This window comes from Mastigoproctus giganteus, chromosome 8 (assembly GCF_048544385.1).
Source record: "Mastigoproctus giganteus isolate SK-2022 chromosome 8, ASM4854438v1, whole genome shotgun sequence".
Taxonomy (NCBI): domain Eukaryota; kingdom Metazoa; phylum Arthropoda; class Arachnida; order Uropygi; family Thelyphonidae; genus Mastigoproctus; species Mastigoproctus giganteus.
The window spans coordinates 178,521,732-178,539,634 of NC_143582.1; the positions used below are offsets into that span (position 1 = coordinate 178,521,732).

The following is a 17,903-nucleotide window of genomic DNA, read 5'->3' on the forward strand; positions in this document are numbered from 1 at the left end:
TTTCAGGGAAGGGTTTGAATGGCTGTGGCATTTTCGAAGGCGCCACAGCATTGTTAATAAAAGTACTTTTCGGTGAATCTTTAGATGCAGAACAAGTTGAGGCTTTCAGAAAATATCTAAATGACCTCATTAAAAATGAGGGCCTCATTTTATCACAGCTTTATAATGCCGACGAGACTGGGCTTTTTTATCGTGCTGTTCCTGAAAATACCCAGGCATACAAGCATGAAACAGGCACCCCTGGCGGCCATAAGCTAAGTAAGGAGCGAATTTCAGTTTTATTTGTGTAAATGCTGATGACCTGCATCAGCTTAAGCCTATGGTAGCTGGTAATGCAAAAAAACCTCATGCTTTAAAGGATTTAATGAACCAGTTACCAGTGATACATTACCACTCAAAAAATTCCTGGTTTACAATGGATATTTTCAGTGACTGGTTCTTTAACCATTTTATTCCTGATGTGTGACGCTATAAGACAGATGTGCTGAAAATTCCTTCTCATGAAATAAAAGCTGTTTTACTGCTAGATAATGCACCTGCTCACCCTAATACTTAGAGGTTAGTTAGCAGGTATGGGAGAATTAAATGTGTTTTTCTGCCTCCTAACACTACTTCACTGATACAGCCGATGGATCAGGGTGCAATTGTTGCAAGAGGTTGTGTAAGAAGAAGTTTCTGGAAGAGGTGATGGTTGTTTTGGAAGAAACAGAAGATATAAAAGGCAACAGGACACTGCAAAATTTACATGTATGGAACATCAGATCTGCTATCTTCAACTTAGCAGCTGCATGGAAAGATATGAAGATTACTACCTTGGCCAATGCTTGGAAGAAGTTGTTGTACGACGTAGACCCTGAAATGGACTTTGAGGGTGTTGGTTGAGGCATCTAATTTTCAGGACACTCTTCAGAGAGCCAGTAACCAAAATGCAACTGAGAATGATGTGGAACAGTGGCTGAAAAATGATGGTGATCTAGGCTATCAAATTTTTTCTGAGGGAGAGATTGCGGAAAATGTTCTTCGTGGAGAACAACAGGACAATGATGATGACAAAGACGAAGAATCAGTTGTACTTCATCTTAAATTGTCTGTTATGAGACAACATATGGATGACATCATACATTATATTGAATCATCGTCAGACCCTGATGTGCTTCCTTATTATGAACATTTTAGAGAATTTCGATACAGTAATAAGGAAGCAGCACTAAGGTGTAAGGCAACTGAAGCTTGATGATTTCTTCAAGACCATTTCATCAACTGGACCTGTTTCATCAAAACCCTCTACCATCAAGGAATTAACATCTCTCACTGCATGACAGTTGTTTCTGACTGTGAAAATTGTGATTCTTTTAATTAAGTTAATATTAATATTGAATATTATGTATCTTTTTAAATGCATTTTTTTTTTTTTTTTTTGTTTTTTATTCAATTGAGTTTAACAATTTTAAAGTATTTTTTTCCCTCTAAAATGGATTTAAATGAAAAAACTAATGTTCACATTGAAAACAACTTTGTGTGAGCTTTAAGGAAAAAAAATTTTAAAAAGTAGTGGAAACACTTCATTAGTTACATTGTATAGTTTTTGGCGTGTTTAGTTAAAATAAAGTTTGGTTCCTGTCGTAAATTTTTTATATTTTTAACAGATGTTTTAGTGGCATGTATAAATTACTCAATGTACATTATAATAATATTTTATTTATACTTATAGATTATAATAACATTTTAATACATCCTGTACATTGTAAGTTCTTTATTAATGTATGTTTCTAAACAACATTCGATTTAATGGACTTTTGGCAATAGCAGACGCCCCTTCCCCCAATTAGTCCATTAAATTGAGGGTCTACTGTATAGGTATTTATGTAGTAGACAGGCATTTTTTTTTTATTTATTATTTTGTATGTAGCCAAAAGCATACAGATTCCAGGTTTTGCCTTCCTTTAATTCAATTCAAGTGAGATTATACAATTTATTAAATTCAGAAAGAGTAACACATAAGAGCTATTTGTTAAAGTTATTTTAAATTAAATAATATAATTTTTCAAATTATGAATTCAGGAATACAATTCAAATAAAAGGTACATGCATGTATTATACACTTAAAGGATATTGAAATAAGACCACATACCCTGGTGGGAGCAAGTGCCACAATAATAAAAGCTCAGCCAAATAAACTTAGTTAGCATATTTTCTGCTGCTTATATTTGCAAGGGTCCTTTTGATGATCCTTTAGCATAACTTATATATATTTTTATAAATTTTGATTCACTATCATTCTGCAACTGGATTATTTCTCTAGGGTGCTGGAACAAGTAGGCACTGCTTTTTAGCAAATGGAAGAGATTTCATCTGTGAAGATCATCACTCCAAGTAACACCAGCATCTGTTGTTTGTAGCATTCTAACATCAATGGATGATTTAGAACGATATTCAGAATCCACATCACTTAAACAGAATTCTATTTCAGTATCAGATGATTTATCATGAAAGGCTGATTCAGTGTCATCAGCTTCAACATACTGTCCATTCCTGTTCAGTCTTGATATCCCAGGCTGTGTATCCATTATAACAACCCTTTAGGGTAAAACTTTATAGGAAAACACTTTTTGCACAAAATTTTATCACAAGCCACACACTAAGGTTGATCTTTTGTTTTTCACAAACTAAATAATTAAATTTCAGCAAGCATAATTTCAAAAACTTTCACCTTTTCTTCTTGTGGAATAAACTAAACTAGATAAAATAACTTCAGTGTAGACAAAAAAAAAAAAAAAAAAAAAAAAAATGAAACTGTAAACCAAGTAAAAAAAAAAAAAAAAAAAAAAGAGGAAAATTCCAGCCATTATCAACCCACTGCCGGGATGGAAGCCTCCTCAACAATTCACGCTGAGGAAAATGGACCACAATCTGCCACGCTGGTCCGGTGTGGGTTGGCAAATCGACCGTATTCAACAGTCAAGGGCTTAAACCGCGGTTTACTCAAAGAGCGTGTGCTACTGCACTCCCTTGGAGATCATGAGAAGGACCAGGACAATGATGACAGTGATCCAACAGCACCACCCCACGGCTGCTTCAGAAATTACAGAATTAAAATTCAACAAGCATAATCTTCAAATTTTTTTTCCCTTTTTCTTGTGTAAGATACTAAAGTAGATTTTTTTTTTTTTTTTTTTTTTAATGTAAACCCCAAACACAAGAGGTATTAGAACCTATAGCACTTAGTACCATGCATGGGTTGGAGGTTGAGAAGAAGAAAGCGGATATTTGTTGACATCAGACTTGAACTACTGTAGACTAATTTTCTGGAAATATGTATGAAGGAAGGTTATTCCAGTTGAATGAATAAATGGGGGAAGATGAAATGTTGGTTCTGTGAGTTTGAAGTTGTTCAGTAAATCGGCATTGGCTGGTGGCAGCACGTGTTTGGACTGTTTTGAAAGAGAGAGAGAGAGAGAGCGGGAATTATACAAGCCAATTCAGAAGAACAGTGCCCATGGAAATATCTGTAGAAGAGGCATGCAGCAAAAACAGTATGTCTATGAGACAGTGAATGGAGAGAAGCTGTTAGAGATGTATCATTAATTAACCCAACTGCCCTCTTCTGAATGGAATCAAGAAGCCCGAGAGAGGTTTTGGTGGCACTGCCACAGATGTGGGAACAATATTCCTTGGTAGGACAGATTTGCGATTTGTAAAGAGTGAACAGGTGTTTGGAAGAAAGGTGACGATGAGAGCGAAACAGAAAACCAAGTTTTTTAGATGCAAAGGAAGCAATATTTGAACTGTGCTTGTGCCAAGAGAGATTAGAAGTCAGGGTAATCCCCAAAAGAAATATATCATTTTGCCTAGAAATCGGAGTGTCACCAAAGATAAGCACAGGAGCAGAAGAATCCTTTTTGTGAGATATAAAACAAGACTGAGTTTTAGAAGGGTTGAAATCAACTAAGTTGTCTTTGCCCCACTGGAGAATTACCTGGAGATCGGCATTTAAGGAATTGGTAGCAGATTTACAAGAAGTTGAAACTGAGTGAGCAGGACAAGGTTTCTCAAAATGGAAAGTGCAATGCAATGTGCTATCATCGGCAAAACTATGGATAGTATTTTCAGTCAATGGAAGAAGGTCATTAATATACAAGAGGAAAAGTCTGCGGGAAAGAACTGAACCTTGGGGATACACCAGCATTAGTGGAGAAGTTAGAAGACAGAAAGCCATCTACCATCACCCTCAGTGAGTGATCGGAGAGAAAACCAGATAACCAATTACAAAAAACAGTTGGCAAACCATAAGATGGAAGCTTGTTTAGAAGACCTTTATGCCAAACGTGATCGAAAGCCTTTGAGATGTCAAGAGCAACTACTTGTGTTTCACCGAACCTTTCCATTGAATTAGTCCATAAATGGGTAACATAAGCCAGAATATCACCAGTGGATCGGAATGACGGAATCCATACTGGCGATCGTTGATCAGACGGAAGGTTTCTAGGAAGTTTAAGAGTTGGCGGATAATCGATTTCCCAATTACTTTAGAAAGGGTAGAATTAATTGCAATGGGACAATAATTGAATGGGAGGGATTTGTCACCCTTTTTAGGAACTGGCTGGATATGAGTAAATTTCCAAGCAGAAGGAAAAACACCTTTGGAATAAGAAAGTGAAAAAAGGTGGCAAAGAACAGGAGTTAGTTCAGGAGCACAGGTTTGGAGAACAAGTGGAGAAATACCATTGCGACCTGAAGCTTTCTTAGCATCAAGTTTCCTCAAAATCCTTCTGACATCCTTTTGACGGAAGACCACAGGAGACATTTTATGTGGCATGTTAGGAATGGTGGGAGGTGTTTTACCAAGATCATTAATACAGGAGTTGGAAGAAAAATGGGATGCTAACAAGTTAGCTTTATCCATGGCTGAAATGACAACAGAACCAACTGGTTTGGACAGATGTGGGAGTAGAGATGAGCAAAAGTTGCAGCCAATAGCGTTGGCAAGAGACCAGAATGCTCAGCTAACGTTAGGGCAAGAAGCAAGTTTTCTACTCTAAGCTTGTTCAGAAATCTAGTTTGGACTGATTAATAACTGCTTTACAATTGTTGTGAGCTTTGGTGTAGGTACAAAATGAAACTGAAGAATTAGAAACAAGCCAATTACGATATGCAATATTCTTCTCTTGAACAGCCTTAGCACAATTATTGGAAAACCAAGGTTTAGATAAAGGACGAGAAGTGTAACGTGGTATAAAGAATTCCATTCCTACAACAATAATTTCACTGACACGATCTGAGCAAACGTTGACATCAGAAGTTTTGAAACAGTAATCCGATCAAGGAAAAGAAGAAAAAGAAATCTTGCAGGTCATCCCATTTTGCATTCTTGTAATGCCAAACAATACGAGATTGGGAATAGCCATGAGATAAAGGCTCCATTGGAGAAGAGACAATCACCAAGTTGTGATCTGAGGTGCCTAAAGGACCTCTCACTTAGACCGTGTACTTAGAACGGTTGTTTGTTGTAAGAAAAAGATCAAGCATGTTGGCTGTGTGGTTAGGATTGTCTGGTATTCTTGTAGGTAAATGAATAATCTGTGCAAGGTCATTGGTAATTGCAAAAGCCTCAGCATCTTGACCAGCTGGGTCAGTGTGACTAGAAAACGGAAGCCAGCTGGAGTTATGAACATTAAAATCACCAAGGAAAATCACCTCACTGTTAGGAAAGTTGGACTGGAGAAAGTTAAGTTGCAGAGATGAAGTCAAAGAGCTCCAAGTGATTAGTGGAGTTCGGAGAACGGTAGAGACAACAGATGAATTTGATACATTGAGGTAGAGAGATTTTAAGCCAGAGAAGATCGAAAAGAGGAGATTCTAAATTACCAAGTCTCTGACAGGGAATATAAAATAACTTCAACATAAGCAAGGAACATATGAAACTGTGAATCAAGTATACAGCCTTTATAGTGCTCTCTGGACAGTACGATTGATGCTAAGCAAAATCCCAGCTGCAATGCAAATAGCCCATGGATCAATCAGTGTGCCAATATCGAGCAATTGTTCATTTCATGTGTTTTCCTTTTACTGTATTCATTTATTGACCATAATTGAATGTATGCATATTTGCATTTTGACACAAGTTTGCATTCCGGCTGTTAACGTGTTAATAATCAATTTGATAGTATGAACCAGAACTGTAATGCTCAATATGCTATACATTGATAACAACATTTGCAAAATAATAAAGAAAAGTTTCTTATTATTTTACAAATATTATTATATTTGTAAAATATAATAATAACATTTGTTCTACATATTATATTCTTTACTAGAACATTTCTGTATGATACTATCCAGCAATTAAAACGAAAAAATCGAAAATCTTACATTACAGTAAAAAATAATTAAAAATCAATTGAACGCAATTAAAAATAATTAAAATCAAATGAACACAATTAAAAATCAATCTAACACAATTAAAAATTAAATAAATTAATTAAAAGAAATTTAACGAAAAAATTGCAAAACGATTTTCCTGAAGCTGACAACACTTTGACCATATGTCGCGATCACAGGAACAAAAATTACCGAATAGAGATGAGCATCAAGCTTAAATAGGGATTATTTCGACAGTTTTGCAATTAATAGTCTGGTATAATTACGTTGGACACTAAGTAATTTGGCCTCGTTAATTAAAAAAAGTATGTTTTTCGTTAACGGCATGAAAGACTAATTCTGACGCTGCTGAACGAGAAACACGAACTGAGGACATGTTGATTAACACAAAAATTCAGCGGAAAATGCATAGAACCTTGGTACAACGAGTTGCAATCACCACAAGAAATGTTGTATACCAGATAATTTATTTGTGTTGCGAACGAGGAAAGGACTGAGCAATTTTTCAGTATAGTGTGTAGTTTCCGTATTGGCCTGGCCACAATTTTAAATTCGGTATCTTTAAAGAATCTGTTAAGCTGTTTGTGCCACTGTTCAACATATGGGACAGAAATAAAGTTCTTTTTAATATTACGATTGTTGGTTGATGTAGTATTTTGTATCTTATCTCTAGCTTGTACCCTACTTCAGTTTATTGTAGCAAGGGTATAACCCCTGTTTAGGAATCTGTTGGTTAATATTTGTATTTCTGAGCCCAAAGCGGATTCCGTTGTTCAATATTTATAGGCATTTAGAAATTGATTAAAGATAATAGATCTCTTTTAGGAAAATGGGTGATAGCTGTTATAATGTAGAAGCACGCTGGTGTTTGTAGGTTTACGATAGATGTTAAATTGGATTTTATTCGAGTCCTGAGTAAGCGTGAAATTAAGAAAATTTTATGACTTTGTATCCGTACCCTCCCTTTTCGATGTAAATTTGAGTCTAGAGTGAATATTATTAAATGAATATAAAATGTCTTGGATAGTACTACTATCAGTAATAACTAGAACATTGTCTAAATACGTCCCATAGTATGTGATATGAGTAGAAAAGGCATCAAATGTATCGTTCAATCATTGAGAGATATACCTCTGACATTAAGCCATTCAAGCTCATTCCCATTGGCAAACCAAAAATTTGTTTGTATACTTTGTCTCAAAAGGTGATATAGTTGGCCTAAACTAAGAGTTTAATTAAGTGAAAATTTTCTTTAATAGGAAGCTTCATATAATTAACCAGTATAGAATTATTATTTAACATATCCCAAATAATATCAAATGTGTATTCAAAGTTTACATTCATATATAACAAGGTAACATCTAGTGAGAATAAATTATCATTATCGCCAAGTCTACAGTCCTTAAGATTATTAAATAACGTATCGTAGTTCTTAATCCCAAATTGTATTGCTGTCTAAAGGGTTTTATAATGCTATACACAAATAAAATTTAATTTATTTATTTAATTTATAATTGAGTTAGATTGATTTAATTATTTTTAATTGTGTTCAATTGATTTTTAATTATTTTTTACTGTAATGTAAGATTTTTGATTTTTTTCATTTTAATTGCTGGAGAGTATCATATGGAAGTGTTCTACATATTATATTGAGATAAACTTCTCTTATTATTTTATAAATGTTAATAATCAATGCATGATACCAGGTAATGTTAATTGGTATAAGCATGAGAAGAAGCCATATGGTGGACTTCTTCTCATGCTTATCCCAATGAGGCATGATTGTAAGGTGGGGAGGTGTTTTTATCTCTAAGGCACCTAATAGGCTGTTCATAACCTACTGTGCAAATTGACCAGGAGTGTATTTGTGTACTCACTGTGTTCTTGTAAAATTGGCTCCTGAAGCTTTCTTCTACTTAACATGATATCTCTTGTAATGATATATACTCTGTAAAACCAGTCAATGTGTATGGTAGTTTGGATGTATTTTAGTATGCTAGTATATTATGTTATGTCACTGACATATCTGGGCTGCCAGGGAGCTGCAATCACTTGAAAGGACACGTGGAGTCCGGCCTCTGTTTAGCACTTCCTAGGGCAGTTCTCCCTCTTGTTCAGAGGAGTAAAGGTGTAGTCCTTAAGAATTGTGAAAATAAGAATAAAAGTGAAAGTTGAAGAGTTGGGGGTATAAGTAAGAAGACAGGAGGATGGGAGTGGTAGTATTTCCTCCAAGAAGAAATCTAAAGAAGATTGAAGGCTGTGGGAAGCTCCAGATGGATCACCCTGGAAAGGGGGAAGCTAAGACAAGGTTGGAGGATGATCAAGCACCTTGCAATCAGGTAGGATAACTTGGCATTTATCCCACCCCTGAGGTCAGGGGGGTTAGCATGATTCCATGCCAGGTGAAGAGTATCCCCCCTCCCACAGAAGTCTTTCAAAAGGAAAGCAATAATCCCACAATGTAGAAAGGCTCCAGTGTCAGCCACTCCTATTCCTGGAGAGTCCAGAAGTCAGCAAGTAGGTTTCACATGCTGTACTAAGGGAGGTTCCACAAAGGAATGCAAAGAGTCTCCAATGTCTATATGAATCCTACTCCTGGTATTAAAGAGTCTACAAGAGTGGAAGAGGGATTCTGCACTAAGGCAAGAAAGCCTCCAGGGTTTTCTTGCCTAATAAGGCAAGAAAGCAGGCCTCTCCCAGGGAGTCTAGCAGTAAAGAGAGGGATCCATATTTGTGCAGCAAGCCCCAAAATGTTAAAAGTTTATCCCATACAAATATAGTATGTTTGTGACAACAGCATCCCACACTAGTGGGGGGATCAACACTAGTGGGAAGTGCTTAAGGAAACACATTAAAGATGCAAGCATGGTGTGAGTATGAGTGTGGTAGATAACCAGTCAAGAGAATAAAATGGCTGGTAGAGGGAGTCGAGGTAACTGGCCTGACCTGGATTGCTGGTTGGGCTGAATGGTTGCATGCTGGATAGAGAATACTACCTGCACATAATCAAAGCACTTGTAGATCTAATATGAAAAGGAAATCGAAGAAGTGCTTGGTTGGATCTAATACGAAAAGGTGCACCTGATTTCTAAAGAGACTGCCAATGTTCATAACTAGAACACTCCTGGGTTGCTGGTAATGGCTCACCAGTGAGATCAACAGAATGTAACTCAGCACTGAAAGAACCACGTCTTGTTATAAAGATTGCAGCAAGAGTCCAGGAGAGGGAAAGAAAGTGCTAGGGGTTTTTCTTTACATTCTGCAGCTGCTGAAGATTGCCTTGACTTCACTCTTTTCCCTTACTGGCATCATTAGTTAGTTAATGGAGATAACAAAGGATTCTACAAGGATGCTCTTCCAGAATTAGTGAGGAAGCCCATGGAATATAACCTCTGGGCTTAAGGGCAGCAGTTGAGACCATCCTGCAAGCTCTAATGATAACATGAGGTAAAGTTTCAACAAATAATCTTCTCAGATCATTTAAACCAAACATCTGTAACATAAGTAATAACTGGTGTAAAAATACATGTGTACAGGGCAGAAAGTCTTTACATTCTGCAGCTGCTGAAGATTGCCTTGACTTCACTCTTTTCCCTTACTGGCATCATTAGTTAGTTAATGGAGATAACAAAGGATTCTACAAGGATGCTCTTCCAGAATTAGTGAGGAAGCCCATGGAATATAACCTCTGGGATTAAGGGCAGCAGTTGAGACCATCCTGCAGGCTCTAATGATAACATGAGGTAAAGTTTCAACAAATAATCTTCTCAGATCATTTAAACCAAACATCTGTAACATAAGTAATAACTGATGTAAAAATACATGTGTACAGGGCAGAAAGGGGTTTCTCTTTTAAGTCCAAGTCAGTTCTAAATTTTATCCTTGATGTAGGTAATATGAGGCAAGAAGGAAAGCTTGCTGTCTACTAAGACTCCCAGATACTTTCACTGAGTCACAGCCTTAAGTGATTTCCTGCCTATCCTAATGGTGGGTGTTCCTGTGGGGCTCAGATTTCTCGTGAAGAAAACAACTTCATTTTGGCCAGTAAGATCTACAGTTTATGAAAGTGAACATCCAAGAGTCAGCAACACTTTGGATGCCTTTCGACCGTTGAGTATCAGCATCTAAAATGTTGCTAACTCTTTGCCTCCGTTCTGTTCTAGTATCCCCCACCCCTTGGGAAGGGGGGGTTCCAGAAAGTAAGCCACTCATGTAGGACAATACTCCAACAAAATGGTCCTAAAATCATTAGGTCAGAGTCTTGTGGTTAGGCCATGGTAATATCCTATGTAATGGTTCTGTCGAAGAATTAACGCTTGATTAAACAGTAAAGACTGGTAGAAGAATCCATTTGGCAAAACTGCCTGAGCATGCTTTTCCACCAGAAGGTATCAAAAGCCTCAAACAGAGATTGATGTTCAGTTGTAGCTTCCATGGTTGTTATCTTGTAGATGTTGGATCTTTTTCGCTGAAGTTCTTTTCTTTCAAAGTTTATTTGGTTCCTGAGAATTGTGAATTCACATGACTATCACAGGAAGATTTGGGGTAGTCTTCTCTTTTTTTCATACACCTGGAACAAGCCTTTAAGAGAACTTGTTTAATAGTATTTAGCTGACCTATCATGTTCTATGAGAGCTTGTGGAGTTTTTAATCTGCAACTTCCAAATGCAGTGACCAAGTAAAGACATCCCTCTTGGAATATTTTGCAAAGGGTACTACGAAAGTTTTGCAATATGACGCAACAATGAATCACAGGAAGCTGCTTGTTGCTGCATGTTGAGACAAGTTCATACGTGCATAGTAGCCGCCGCGCCAAGTCGATGGGCTCAGTTATTTATTAGTAGTGAGAGTGTAAAGTGCTTGCGATGGCATCGTGGTCACGAAATGAGATAAGGACAGTTTTGCGGTATAATTTCGTGCGTGGTTTAACTATAGACCAGTGCTTAGAAGAAATGACTCTTGCACTAGATGATGATTGTCCACATCGTACAACGATATTCAGGTGGTATAGAGAATTCCAAAGGGGAAATTTCACTCTGGAGGATTCTGAGAGGCCGGAAGGCCACGAACGTCAGTTACGGAGGAAAACATTACTGCTGTGAGGAAAATGCTTGACGAAAACAGGCGAGTGACCTACCAACAGATAGAGGATATTTTAAGCCTAAATGCACCAGCAATTTGTTCGATTCTGCAAGATCATTTGCACGTGAAGAAACTTTGTTCTCTCTGGGTGCCGCATCAACTGACTGAAGAGCAGATGACACGACGTGTGACTTGGTGCCGGGAGATGTTAAAAAAGTTTGATAAGGGACAATCTCGGTATGTGAACAACATCGTGACAGGTGACGAGACTTGGCTCCACTATTACGATCTGCCGACCAAGGCTCAAAACAAAGTTTGGGTCTTTGATGATGACGACACACCCGTAATTGTCAGAAAATCCCGATCTGTAAAGAAGAAAATGATAGCTGTATTTTTCAAATCGAGTGGAATTGTGGAACGTGTCGTTTTGGACGCGCAGAAGACAGTCACAGCTAAGTGGTATACTGAACAATGCCTGCCTAAAGTCATTGGATCTATGAAGAACCTGCGGCCAAAGTCAAGAATGGACACCTGGTACCTCCATCACGATAATGCTGCAGCTCACCGCGCCAAAGCCTGCACCGAATATTTGACCACGACAGGACTGAAACTTCGAGCACCCTCCCTACAGTCCAGACCTTGCTCCCTGCGACTTTGCACTGTTCCCACATGTGAAAATGAAGCTAAAAGGAGGCAGTTTTCCAGTGATGAGGACCTTCTACGGGCTTGGGACAACGAGTGTGCTTTACTCCCTAGTGAAACTTGGCAGAACTGGTTTAAAGACTGGTTTCGGAGGATGGAGAGGTGTATTGAATGTAGAGGAAATTACTTTGAAAAAATTAAATAAACAAAGCTGTATTGCAAAACTTTCCTAGTACCCTTTGTATAGTGTATCTGATAAGATCTGGAGGCATGAAATGGGCAGGGTCCCGGCAATGGGTTAAGGAATAAGATGGTTCTGCGATTACTGGTTAACCACACTTCCTCAACAGACCATTCTTTGTTGATTTTTTTCAGGAGAGAGACGTTGCATCTATATTACTTTTCCTGGTGTACTGCTGAATGTGGCAAGACTGTTGGGTTTGTTTACAACTATTAGGCACGAGGCTGTGAATAAATCTCTAACACCAGCCTTTGATGGACTGATGGATGTTTTGATGGTCACCGGTCTTTTGTGACTGATGGAGAACAGTAGCTGGCATCCACTCATTGTTAAGATAGTAAAATACCAAGTGTAGCATTGATATCTTGATTTTTCACTATCAAGAACAGCACTTGATAGAAAAATATCAAGTGCCATTTGTAGATATATTGGATGGATGGCAACATGTTCATACCCAGACAGCAATAGTAACAGTGTGCACAAATCACCAGTGATTTGTGCACACAATAATATGGACTTAAATACAGTTTTTTTTTTTTTTTTTTTTTTTGAGCATTATGCAGTTAAAAATCCCAGACCGTGGTCAACCAGATCTGAATAAAAATGAATGAGGACATAAACCTTCTGTGTCCAAGAGCCCTACTCCCTCACGGTATGGTCCTGGGACCTAATTCTTATTAGAGGTCCAAGTGAATGGTAGCACCTAGACCACTCATAAAATTAACTCTCTACCCCATTCATATTATATGCACAAATCACTGGTGGTTTTGGCTAATAATGGGTTTTTAATTAAGTTTACTTAAAGGCCTTGACGTACACTAAACAATGATGTATGCTAAACATGGCCTTTACAGGCACTCTTACAGTACTGACACACAGTGGGCCATGATAGGGCAATCCTCAAAAATTTGGCCTTTCTCTCAGCAATGACCACAAGTTGTTGATAAAAGACTGAGTCACAAGTGGACTCATTTTGAGTGCACATGCATGAGAGGAGTGGCCAAAGATGACACCTAAAACACTCAAGGACCAGGATGTACTCTGAATCTATGGCTTGACCAGGCAACAAAAAAAAAAAAAAAAAATTCCTTTCTTGTTTGAAGAGGATATTACAGAGTGTTTTGAAAAAACTCTGCAACCCTGTTGACCTTGGTGCTTAATCTGGACTGATGGAGAATATTAATTGGAATTCACCAGTTAATTCTTCAACAGATATGAATTCACTATGGGTTTTTTGTGTTAATTCTCTATTATTGTGTTCTGATATATTCTGTCAATATCAAATATTATGTACTAGGACCTTGACCCTTGGGGGTTCAGCTTTCAGTTCCATTTCTGTAACTGTAGTGGTGGACGGGATGGAAGGCAGTCTCAATTATAACTCCATTTTTAATCTTCCACAAGTTTTTGGCCTTGGCAGTTTTCAGGTTTAAGTCAATCACTTCCACCACCCTTAAGATAACTAAGTTGGCCTCTTAGGGTTGGGGTTTAGTAGGTGACAGTTTAAATAGCCGTGCTGATGTTGGGGTTCTTAGCATGTCAGCAAATATGTGGGTGTGCTGTGGAATGCTCGAGTTCTGGTCACGGAGTCTTTCGGTTATTTCTGTCTCAACAACTTCTGTTATCAGATTATAAGCTTATCCTAAAATTCTTCCAGCACCAGGTACAGAGCACATATAGTTGAACCACCATGAAAAGGAACTCAAGGTAACCCCCACCATACATAGTCTATTTAACAGGTGGAGGGATTAGTGAACTAGGAGAAAAAGAGAATGAATACAGATATTATACTTATATTATATACCAAGCTCGAAATGAGATCAGAATAAATTCTATACATTATTTCATTATACATTTGTAAGATTACTTTGGCTTAAAATTAAAATTAATCTAAAATTCAGAGTACCCTAATCACCCCTTTACTCATAAAACAGACTGAATCTGCAAATGACCTTGAGTTCATTCTTATGATGGTATGACTATACCTGGTCTGGAGAGGGAGGAGAGTCTCCAGGCATCACAGGAGCTATGTAAGTGATATTCACTTGTTCTTCTAACGAATGTTCATTCTTCATCAAATTCAGAATAACATTTCATTTTCCAACAACTGTTAAACAGAAATGATGGTTTCCTTGTTTGACTTTGATATATAATGAAGGGCAGTTCGCTGCAACAAAAAAAAAGAGAAGTGAATAGTGGAGACAGTGCAGGCTACTGGCAGTGGTGTTCTGGTATAGGGAACATTCTTCTGGAATAACCTAGGTCCTCTGATACATGCACAGATATTCAACAGTGAAGAGCATGGACATTCAACAGAGGAGAACATTGCACCATCACTGATGAGCAAATGCACATGTCTAAGTTCTTGCTATGCCGTGGCATTTATGGTGTCTTTAAAAGGGTTATGCAGCATGTTACTAGGTCACATGTGTGCAGGAATAGTTTGCTGAACCTCACCCTTAATTAATAGTCTCCCATAGTCCCTTAACATAAATCCCACTGGACATTTATAGGATGAGGTGAAACAGGCAGCCAGACATGCAGATCTACCAGTCTTTGATGTGGGACAGTTATGGGATGCTATACATATAACATGACAATCCATATCTCCAGATGTGTTCAAGAGCCCTGTAACATCCATGCCCTGTTGTGTGCAACAGTTCTGCAAACTCCAGGAAACATTGACTCAGTACTAGGTTGGGGGGTTATATTTCAATTAATTTTGGTTATTGTTACATACAATGGTGGAGTTATTGTTACATACAATAACTACTTACGCATAAACCCTTAACCCTATGATACTGATCTCGTTGATTGTAATACTATACTCAGCCCAAACCAATGACTCAAAGCTATTCATCACAATAACTGTTTGGCACAATTTTTGCCATCTTGGAGAAAGGGCAATTTGATACAGCAAATGAATGCACAACCAAACACAGCAACATTTAAAATCACAAGATGATGATAGCTTAGAGGATAATCAATCAACACATCCTTTTTTATAACTATTGGTTAGAAGACACCTAAGTTCACAGCAAAAAGACAGTTTTTTTCAGACTTGGCATTAGTAGTGACAAATGATGCAAGAAAGCAAGCTTATACAACATCGGCCAAAAAAAAAACCCTTTCACCTAATAATCTCCTCCAATAGTTTGTCAAGTTCTTTCTTCAATTTATAAAAAATATTCACTTTCGCAACAACAGATGGAAGCCTGTTCCAGTAATCAATTGCCTGCTGTCTGAAGGCAAAGTTCCACACATCTATTCTGCAAACACCCTTCCTCAATTTGAATCTATGCCCCCTTACGTGTGTAGTCTGAGCAAGAGAAGAATCCCATCAGCATTGAGTTTGCTCAAGCAATTCAAAGCCTTACACAACTCAATTAGTTCACTTACAGGTGCCTAATCAGACACTGCAATTTTCGCGACTTAAGCCTTTCTTGGTAAGAGCACCCATTTGTTCCCATCGCCAATTTCACTGCCCTTTTCTGTACTTGTTCAGCAACCTAAATCCTTACTAAAATGAGGCCTCCAAACCTGTATGCAGTACTCAAGACATGGCCTGACCATTGCCTTGTACAATGGAATAATCACCTCCTTATCCCTGCTAGCAAAATTCCTCTATATCACTGACAAAACCCCAGGTGCTGTCCTGACAGCCTGTACACACTGCTCAGAAAACTTCATAACAGACTGCACAATTTCCCCATGTCCTTTTTCACTACCCTGAGTGTAATACCACACAGTTGATATGTTACTCTGGGATTACTACTACCCATATGCAGTATCTTGCATTTGTCAATATTAAACAAATTGCCATTTCCCAGCCCATTTGCCTAATTTTTCTATATCTTGTTATCTTCATTACTGTCATTAACCACACTGTCAACCTTTGTATTCTGCAAACTTATACATTAAACCTGATATACCCTCAATACCATTAATAAATACAGAAAACAGCAATGGGCCCAGCACTGAACCCTGTGGAACTCTACTAATAACATTAGTCCACAAAGAGCAGTGTCCATTAATAACCACTTTGTCTTCTTCCATTCAACCATCACTTTATCCACAGCAGTAACTTCCCCTTAATGCCACACTGCTCCAATTTTTACAGCAGTCTTTTATGTGCAACAGTATCAAAAGCTTTCCTGGAATTCAAGTATATAATTATCAAAAATATTTTTTGCATCCAGTTCCTTTGTCACTGCAATATAGCGTCCAATCAAACTGATCAGACAAGATCTCCAGTTAACACACCAATACAGTGACTGAAGTAAAAAAAAACTCTTCTCTAGATGGTCCTACATTACTTCTTTAACCAGTGACTCCCATTATTTTCCCTGGAACAGAAGCTAAGCTAACAGGTGTATAATTACTCATCACAGAATGTGTTTCCTCTTTGTGAATTGGGGATACATTCACGCATTTACACTCCACAGGGACCTCCCTTAGATCCAAAGATGCTATCATAATTAATTGCTAATGATTTGCTTACCTCCTTTGCTGCCCCCTTAATATAATCGGACTTATTTCTCACGCTGAAACTTCACCAATTTAATGGGTTTCTCCTGTCCTGAATTAACTTCAAATAAATAACATTTTTCAAAACAAAAATATTTTGCTATTTATTCAAAAATTAATATTTAGTCTTACAACTAATTTCATGAAGCACTTTGGAAGGACATGGAAGGATGCCCCCACCAATGATGGAAGGACAACGTCAAACTTTGTCCTTCCATCATTGGTGGTGTGTCCTCTTGGTCTTTTACCTGCTGGTATATATTGGTAAGCCTGTTTGGCTGTACTGGGATCTTCCATCCTTTCAATATGTCCAAACCATCTAAGTCACATTGACTTCATTTTGTTAACAATCAGGTGATTTATAATTTTGGTACAGTTCTACACTATGTCTCCTCCATTCTTCCGTTAGATTGTCTTTAATTGGTCCAAATATCTTTAAGTATTTTGTTTTCAAATCGTTGTAAAATATTGTTATCATGGATGGTTGTGTTCCAGGTTTCTGCTCTGTATAGCACTATGGATCTAATGCAGGTTTTATATAATTCTATTTTAAGTCTAAGTGATAAAATTTTAGAGGCCAAAAGATGCTGAATTGAAAAATATGCTCTATTTCCTGCCTGGATTCTAGCCTTAATTTCCATACTGGTAATATTTTCATTATTTATCATTGTATCTAGATATATGAATGAAGTTACATTTTTAAAGTTCAAATTATTTTTAAAATTTATGTCTTGGTTATCATCACTTCTTGCAACCTTTAAATATTCAGTTTTTTCTTGGTTAATTTGAAGTTATATTTTTCCAACATATTTTTTTACATTTTCCGGATTGTCGCTAACTAGATCTATGTAATCTGTAAATCCAAGGATCGTTGTTCTATCTGTATCCTCTTCGTTTGTTTCTCTGATATCAGTGGTGATATCTGATTGCATTATCAGTGAGCATTACTGATAATGCAATATTTTAATGATACAGATTGGTAACATCATGTTATGTTTTTAACAAGACATTTTTAACAACACAAAGCAGACAT

The 17,903-nt window shown here is 37.4% G+C and overlaps 1 protein-coding gene across 3 annotated transcripts in view; it reads right to left on the reverse strand.

Moving 5' to 3' along the window:
• Graf (GTPase regulator associated with FAK) overlaps positions 1 to 17,903 on the reverse strand; it is a 537,792-nt gene that overhangs the window by 314,155 nt on the left and 205,734 nt on the right. The window lies entirely within an intron of this gene.